Here is a 9,280-nt window from a genome sequence, read left to right on the forward strand (position 1 = left end):
GCCAACGACGTGGCGACACTCCTGATTGGCTACCTGTATCCAATGTCGAAATGACGTTTCTGATTGGTCTTTCTTCCCTCACACTTGCGCGCCAACAACTAATAATCAGCTGATTGGTTGAAGCGTCCTCCTCGGGGAGTCGCGCAACGCAAGTGCGGGTCTGGGAGTTGTAGTTCAAGAAGGCTTCGCCGTTACTTTGCTTATTGTTTTAAAAACTCAATCTCCCATGAATCTGCGCGGTTATTGCCACTGAGGGGCATAGCCTCAGACAGTTTCCATTTATATAAGTACAGCTGGAAGCCACCATGTAGAACTAGACTGAGCGCCCTCACATACAGGGGCAGCCACAGGTACCTGCACATAAGCTGAGCCCCCAAACACAGCTCCTCCACATACAGCACCAGACAGAGGTCCCCCATATGTACAGAGAACTCCTCATTGCTGCCGACCTCATGCTGCACCTGTGGTCACACATGGACAGGTTTGCTGCAGACTTTTCACTAAAGTGAGGGCTGCAGCACGTATGCCTACAGCACACTTATATGGCTTGGGTTATATATTATATATACGCCACATTTATAGGATCATACCTGGTTCAGTATTTTTCCTTCGTTAGTCTCTAGATCATGGTGAACATAAACATCTCATATAGTTCACAATACGGGTTTTCCTCTCTCTCTCCAGTATGAAATGACACTGTCGTTTGCGTTTTGTAACTATCTTTTTGTGTATAACTTTCAATGAACAACATCCAGTTATCTATGATTTATCAATGTTTTTTCCTGTGCACTCTTACACGTATGTGGTCGTATTTTGACTTTATATAATTATTTTTCTGTATCATCTAGTGTCTGATGAAGACCCAGGGCTCAGGGCCAAAACCTTATTGACTATATATGACTCACCCCCTGGGCCAGTGCTGTAGTGCGGCGCGCGTGCGCGCGGGGGATACCCGGAGCCGGATCCGATGGGGGTAGTAGTCTTCGTGTGGCGGTGACCCGGTCCGCGCCCAGGGTGGTCAAACTAAGTGGCAGTTATTGGTATGATGGTATTAGTGTCCGACTACGCCACCCGTTGAATGCGGTTATGAAACCGCCGCTGCAGGGCAGACCGCTGAGGCCGGTGGTATAGGTGTGCAGCAATGTTGATATAACCCCCAACGGGAGAGGTATGGCCTCAGGGCAGCAGATGTGGATGATGTTGGGAGCGATGGTGTGGATGTCCCAGCACTAACGGTGCGACAAGGAAGCACGGAAACGCGAGGGTACAGTTCAGGGCCTTTACTGATGGTACAAGGCAAATTCCCCCGGGAGTACTGGCTAGTAGTTGGGGCCTGGTTAGTCTGCGAGTAAGCCGGAGTTCCCCTGGCCAGGTGGAGTTGTAGGCCTTCCCGTTAGTCTGTACCCTTCCTGGCTACCCTGCTTTCAGTGGTTACAAGTAGCCCACGTCCCTGGGTATACCGTGTGGTGCTCACCCGTATGGCTGGTGACCTGGGGCCTCCTGTTAGCCTCCGCTCCGGGATGGCGGTGCTGGTCCCTTCGTTGTGACTGAGCCTCTGGGCTTTTATGGCCAGAGGACCTGGAATCCCCTGCCGGATGGATTCTGCTGCTGGGTATATCGTAGTCCCCACAGCCTCGGACTCCTGTGTCTGGTTTTAGTACCTTCTCCCAGGGCGAGCTCTGCACAGCTCCAGCCCCTGGCGCTTCTCCTTGGCTCCTACAGAGCTCCTGATGTCTATCTGTCCCTGTTTCTGCGTGTCCAGACCAGACTCCGTCTCTGTCTGGAACTCCTCTCTCTAACCCTGCCTCAGCCCCAGTTTATGTAGGGGAAGTTCTTCCCCTCCCAGGACTGGGCAGGAGGTGTGGCATGCTTAGGATTCCTGCCCAGGAGACCTCCCACCTGCTCACAGACGTAATACTGCTATTACTGTGGAAACCAGACCCCTGGGGTGCCACATTCCCCCCTAGTGAAATTTAGTACTCCCGGACTAAACATATATTTTTTTTTTTCAAAACATAACAGGGTATAAACAATAACAATTATATACATGAGATGGTCACGGCGTGTCCGTAACCGGGAAGCAATAAGGGTGTCCATTTCACCAAAGAACAGGGAGCCGTAACCAGGTAGGGGTCTGTCCTGCCCCGAGTCTTTAACAGTCTTTAGTCCATTCCTGGGTTACGCTCCAAACATATTTACAACAGAGTTCCGGTTACTCACTGTCCATAACCTGTCAGTCCATATAAAGAAATCTGTAACTGAAAAACATAATTAGCAACGGCTACAACAAAACAGGTAAACATAAAATAGTTAAAGCAACTAGCCAACTTAGATTCTCCAACGTACGGGCATCTGGCCTCTGGTAACCCTAGTGGACCTACGGAGCTCACTAACTGGTCCTGCACTACAGGGTGTAGGAGGTGTTATGGGCAGGCTGGGCAGCTTTCTGCGCACTCTTTGGCTCACTAGGGGCACGGCAGGCTCACTACTAGCAGAGGGTTGATCCTCCTGTACTGCTGGTGTGGACTCTTCTGCCTCTTGGGCCGGCTGCTCTTCCAGCTCTACTGGTTCCTCTGTAGGCACTTGCGGGGCTGGCTGGAGAAAGGTGAGGACGGATACCACGACAGCACCGTTTACTTGTGTCCAAGACCGGGGGAAGTCTCCGAGTACAGTCCTGATCATTTCTTCCCTTTCCTCTGCGGGTCGAGGGTTTTCTTGATCTTCTTCTTCAGGGCTTTGCAGCTGCTCGGGACACTTCTTCAGGTGGTCTCTGGAGACAACGGCTGTGGTTTCTCCTCCATCCTTACTGATCACGCAAATCTTTGGGTTCTCATGGCTTGATGGCAGTACGGTGTACGGGTCCTTCTCCCACTGGTCGTCCAACTTGTGGAGCCGTCTTTTCCTCTTCAAGACCTGCTCTCCAGGTACCAGGGGAACAGCGGGAGCATACTGATTATAAGCCTTCTCTTGCCTTTGTCTAGCTTGAGACAGACTTCGCTCCACGCTCTCCTGCACTTTCCGATACTGCTGCTGCCGTCCTGTATCCCAGTCTGCCTCTGGCGAGGTGTCTCGGGCGTCAGGACTCCCATATCCAGGTCGATAGGCAGCTTACCAGGCCTCGCTCTCATTAGGTAAGCCGGGGTACAGTTGGTAGAACCTACAGGGATGTGGTTGTATAGGTCCACCAGATCAGGCAGCTTCTCAGGCCACAGACTGCGTTCTTCCGGGGGCAATGTTTTCAGGAGGTCTATCACCACCTGGTTCATCTTCTCGCAGAGTCCATTAGTTTGTGGGTGATAGGGCGTTGTTCTTATCTTCGTGCAGCCATACAGGTTGCAGAACTCCTGGAAGACTTCCGCTTCGAAGGCTGGCCCTTGGTCTGTCAGCACTTGGTCCGGGTACCCGTGTGGACGGCAGAAGTGCTGCTGGAAGGCTCTAGCTGCTGTTTGAGCCGTTAAGTCCTTGACCGGGACCACCACCAGGAACCGGGAGTAATGATCTACGATTGTGAGGGCGTAGACATACCCAAATCTGCTTGGAGCCAGTTTCACATGGTCCAGGGCTACCAGTTCCAGTGGCTGTCGGGTGATGATGGGCTGCAAGGGAGTCTTCTGGCTGGCACGGTCCTTCCTTCTTAGGTGGCACGGTCCACAGTCTCTGCACCACCTCTCGATGGCTCCTCTCATGCCTACCCAGTAGAACCGTTCACGCAACAAGAACTCCAGCTTCTTCCACCCGAAATGTCCTGCTCCGTTGTGGTACGCCTCCAGAATTATAGCCGCGTCTCGTCTGGGGACCACTACCTGCCAGGTCAACTCATGTGTTCGAGAGTTAACCATTCTCCGGCACAACTTCTTCCTGTAGAGGAACAGCCTACTTTTCTCCTTCCACAGTTGCTTAGTCTCTTCTGGGGCGTCTGGGTCCAGACTGGCATCGGCTTGGGTCAGCATTTCCTTCACCAGACGGACTGCAGGATCACTGTCTTGCGTCTCCGCCCAGTTGTAGTGGGGCAAGGGATTGAACGTCGCGGAGCGCCTGTCCTTCACACGGTGGGAATACAGGGTAATCCCATGACGGTGGAACGCAGGGAGCTCAACTTCTTCCAGATCTTCTGGATCTTCCCCTACGTCCGGTAAGTTCGGCATTCTAGACAGGGCATCCGCGTTGGCATTTGAGCGTCCTGCCCGGTATTTGATGGTGAATTCAAAGTTGGACAGGCGAGCCATCCATCTCTGTTCCAGAGCACCGAGCCTTGCAGTGTCCAGGTGTGTCAACGGGTTGTTATCCGTGTACACGATGAATTTGGAGGAGGCAAGGTAATGCTTGAAACGTTCGGTCACTGCCCACACTACTGCCAGGAACTCCAGCTTGAATGAGCTATAATTCTCAGGGTTCCTCTCGGTGGGTCGTAGCTTTCGGCTAGCGTAAGCGATTACTCGTTCTTTTCCTTGCTGGATCTGGGATAGCACGGCTCCTAGCCCAATGTTACTTGCGTCCGTGTGGAGGATAAAGGGCTGGCTGTAGTCTGGATATGCCAGGATTTCATCCCCCGTGAGGGCCATCTTCAGCTGGCAAAAGGACTCCTCTTCCAGCTTTTCCCACCTGAAGGGCGGCTTCTGGTTTTTGGCTTTTCGAGATTGACCTATCAGGAGGTCCTGCATAGGGGCTGCCATTTTGGTGAAACCGGGAATGAATCTTCGGTAGTAGCCTACCAACCCGAGGAACTGCCGCACTTCCTTTATGCTGGAGGGTCTTGGCCAGTCCTTAATCACGGTGATCTTATCAGGGTCAGGAGCCACTCCGTCAGCACTCACCACGTGTCCCAGGTATTGCACCTTTGGTTTCAGGAGGTGACACTTGGAGGGTTTCACCTTTAGGCCGCAGTTTGCCAGAGCTTCGAACACTTCTGCCAGGTGTTTCAGGTGGTCCTCGTAGGTCTTGGAATAGACGATGACATCGTCCAGGTATAACAGGACCGTCTCGAAGTTCCGGTGTCCCAGACAGCATTCCATCAACCGTTGGAAGGTTCCTGGTGCGTTGCAGAGCCCGAACGGCATGCAGTTAAATTCGCTGAGACCCATCGGGGTGGTGAATGCGGTCTTCTCCCGGTCTGCCTCTGCTACAGGAACCTGCCAGTACCCGCTAGTGAGATCCAAAGTAGAGAAGAAGTTAGCAGATTTTAATGCAGCTAAGGACTCTTCTATCCTTGGTAACGGGTACGCATCTTTGTGTGTGATACGGTTGACCTTCCTGTAGTCTACACACATTCTCATAGTGTTGTCCTTCTTTTTCACTAAGACTAGTGGAGCTGCCCAGGGGCTACAGCTGTCCCTGATTACCCCAGCCTCCTTCATGTCTCTAAGCATCCCCTTGGCGTGTTGGTAGTGTGCAGGGGGTACGGGTCGGTATCTCTCCTTAATGGGAGGATGGTCTCCCGTGGGGATGTGGTGTTCTACCCCCTTTACTCGCCCGAAGTCTAACGGGTGTTTACTAAACACTCTCTCGTACTCTTGAACCACCCGATAGACTCCTTGTTTCTGGTGTGAGGGAGTGGATTCGGTACCCAGATGTAGTTGCTGACACCAGTCCCCCACTGGTTTCTTAGAGCCGTTACCTTCCTCTGGTTGAGATGGAGGCAAGGGTTCCACGGCCTGTACAGAATTCTGGTTTATGGTGAACAATTTAGCTAGCGTGGCATACCGGGGCAGGTGTACTTCTCTCTCCCCGATATTTATGATGCGAACGGGCACCCTCCCATGGTGTACATCGACCACCCCCCGTGCTGTCAAAATGGTGGGCCTACTGTCCGAGTAGACGGGTTCTACCATTGCTTGGTAGTCTCTACCTCTTAGACCAATAGCTGCCCGGCACCAAATCATCATCTCACTTTTTGGGGGCATGGCAATAGGGAACGGGTCACACATTCTCACGCTACCTATCTCACCACCAGATAGTTCCACCTGTTGCCGCTTCATCAGTGCCCGGATCTCTTTTTGGAGCACACGCTGCTGGCCGGAACTGGCGTTCTTGGCAACCTGCTGTAAAATGAGAATCACCTCTGCAAGACAATTTTCAATTACATTGGTTCCTAGGGTGATTCTAGGGTGACTCTCATGACGGTCTATGTCCACTATAATCAGTCCTTGTGCCGCCAGTTCGACTTTACCGATTTTAATGGTCACCTCCTTGAATCCCACCTGCGGCACGGGCTGACCATTGCTGGCGATGATACTCAGGTCGTCGTCTGGGTAGCGGGTTATGTCCGAATCATTCCAGTACTGCTTGAAGAGCACGTACGGGATGGTGGTGACCTGTGACCCAGTGTCTAGTAGGGCACTCATAGGAATGCCATCCAGTACCACAGGCAAGATTGGACGTCCCCCTACGTATTTATCACGCCAGTTTGATGGGCCTGATGGTCTTATGCCTGGGGGTTGGCCCTCTACCCCAGGTTGTGCCCGTTTAAATGACAGTACCTTGCCACATGTCCGGGTTGATTGCAGCGGCGGCAAATAGGTCGTCCGTCCTCGTATCGATCGCTGGGTCTTCCTCTGGCCGGTGGGGTCCTCCTTGGTCGGCGCCACGGGATGTCCTCCGGTCCGGATGCCAGCTCGATCTTCCCTGCAGTAGAAACCTGTAAAGACTGCACAGTTCGGGTTAGCGCGGCAACGCTTTTAGTTAGCTCTTGGACCTGATGGTGCAGGTCTGTAGCCGGGTCACTGTTTAAAGCCTGCGCATCAGCTCCCACAGGCCCTGCAGACAAGGGCGCCGTCTCCTGGTGATAAGTGATAGCAGGGCGCCTGTGGGTCACAGCGCCACCTGGTGCCGGTTCTCGGAGCACCCGGATGGCTCTGTCCTTGAACTGTGCAAAGTCCAGGTCAGGGTCCTGTAAGGCCATTGCCCGCAACTGGGTTCGGTGGGCATTGCACAGTAGACCCTCAATTAATTGTTCAGTCAACAGCTTATCTTCATTTCCCACGCTGTCAGGGTCTGCCTGCTTAATGGCTCTCAGGGCCTCTTGTAGGTTTAGCGCATAGTCTCTTATACTCTCATGTGCCCGTTGTTTGCACCCATAAAATCTTAGTTTTATTTCGGCTGAGGTGCGGGTGTCAAATGTGTCTTTCAGCCGGGTTAGTATGTCTCTGACAGTCCTCTTCCTCCCAGGTGGCCAGGACTTTACCTCCCTTTGGGCTGCCCCGATTAATTGGGCCACCAGGATGCTCACTTTTTGCGCCTCCGTGAGGGGATACACCTGGAAGAGGCTATCCAGCCTTTCTCTGAAGTAATTTAGGGTATGTGACTCCCCTGAGTACTGGGGTAGCCAGGCTGCCCCCGGGATATAGGGCATGGTGAAAGGCATGACCGCAGCAGCGGTGGCGCTGGCGGCGGCTGTGGCGGTGAAGCTCTCCTCCGTATCCGACATCCTCCTCCCCCCTAGTGGACCGTGGCCTACCTTGCGATGATCCTCTTCCGTAGGCCGCGGCTCCGCAGTCGATCGTCAGGGTTGAGGACCTTCCGTCGCGCTCCTGTGACGTCGGCGTCCGCTGGGCTCCTTCCAGGACCTTACGCAACGTCCGGACGTGAGGCGGGGCTTCAGTTCTCGCGGGCTTTCGGAGTCCACGCCCCTCTTCTTCCCGCGCGGCGCCCTCAAGATGGCGTCCAATGGCGGGAAAACTCCACGGATGGCGGGAAGAAGGCAGAAGATGGCGTCGGATGGCGGGAATCGGCTCCAGATGGCGGGAAACGACTCCGGACGGCGGGAAACTTCACCACAGGTAAGTATAAAAGTCTCTTTTTCAGGCACGCAGTACCCGGTGGTTGCGGGCACGAAATCCTGCCGACTACGCCAAAGTTGACTCACCCCCTGGGCCAGTGCTGTAGTGTGGCGCGCGTGCGCGCTGGGGATACCCGGAGCCGGATCCGATGGGGGTAGTAGTCTTCGTGTGGCGGTGACCCGGTCCGCGCCCAGGGTGGTCAAACTAAGTGGCAGTTATTGGTATGATGGTATTAGTGTCCGACTACGCCACCCGTTGAATGCGGTTATGAAACCGCCGCTGCAGGGCAGACCGCTGAGGCCGGTGGTATAGGTGTGCAGCAATGTTGATATAACCCCCAACGGGAGAGGTATGGCCTCAGGGCAGCGGATGTGGATGATGTTGGGAGCGATGGTGTGGATGTCCCAGCACTAACGGTGCGACAAGGAAGCACGGAAACGCGAGGGTACAGTTCAGGGCCTTTACTGATGGTACAAGGCAAATTCCCCCGGGAGTACTGGCTAGTAGTTGGGGCCTGGTTAGTCTGCGAGTAAGCCGGAGTTCCCCTGGCCAGGTGGAGTTGTAGGCCTTCCCGTTAGTCTGTACCCTTCCTGGCTACCCTGCTTTCAGTGGTTACAAGTAGCCCACGTCCCTGGGTATACCGTGTGGTGCTCACCCGTATGGCTGGTGACCTGGGGCCTCCTGTTAGCCTCCGCTCCGGGATGGCGGTGCTGGTCCCTTCGTTGTGACTGAGCCTCCGGGCTTTTATGGCCAGAGGACCTGGAATCCCCTGCCGGATGGATTCTGCTGCTGGGTATATCGTAGTCCCCACAGCCTCGGACTCCTGTGTCCGGTTTTAGTACCTTCTCCCAGGGTGAGCTCTGCACAGCTCCAGCCCCTGGCGCTTCTCCTTGGCTCCTACAGAGCTCCTGATGTCTATCTGTCGCTGTTTCTGCGTGTCCAGACCAGACTCCGTCTCTGTCTGGAACTCCTCTCTCTAACCCTGCGTCAGCCCCAGTTTATGTAGGGGAAGTTCTTCCCCTCCCAGGACTGGGCAGGAGGTGTGGCATGCTTAGGATTCCTGCCCAGGAGACCTCCCACCTGCTCACAGACGTAATACTGCTATTACTGTGGAAACCAGACCCCTGGGGTGCCACATATAGATTGCCTAAAGATTAGTTACATTACTTGGAGCGCCAAGTATCTCTTATCTATTTCAGAGACTGATCAGAGCCGTCCACCACTGAAATATCAAATTGAACCTGGTCTTCACACATCACTCACCTAAATCTGTCGGGCTGCACCAGGGTGCAAGGTACGGTCACAAGTGAAAAAAAGTTTCATTGTCAGTTGTTTCATACTATGCATGTGTATCTGCCCAACCGTAACCTCAAGTATCCTCTGGAAACAGCGCTAGTCCTCAGTGATCAGAGTCATCTACATACTGATCACCCACGCCTTGTCCATGGGACTTTAATAACACTGAACAGAGGACTCTGATGACTGACCCCGAGTTCTCTGGAACC

This window comes from Phyllobates terribilis, unplaced genomic scaffold (assembly GCF_046119375.1).
Source record: "Phyllobates terribilis strain yellow unplaced genomic scaffold, ASM4611937v1 Scaffold_1__5_contigs__length_1240528914, whole genome shotgun sequence".
Classification (NCBI taxonomy): Eukaryota; Metazoa; Chordata; class Amphibia; order Anura; family Dendrobatidae; genus Phyllobates; species Phyllobates terribilis.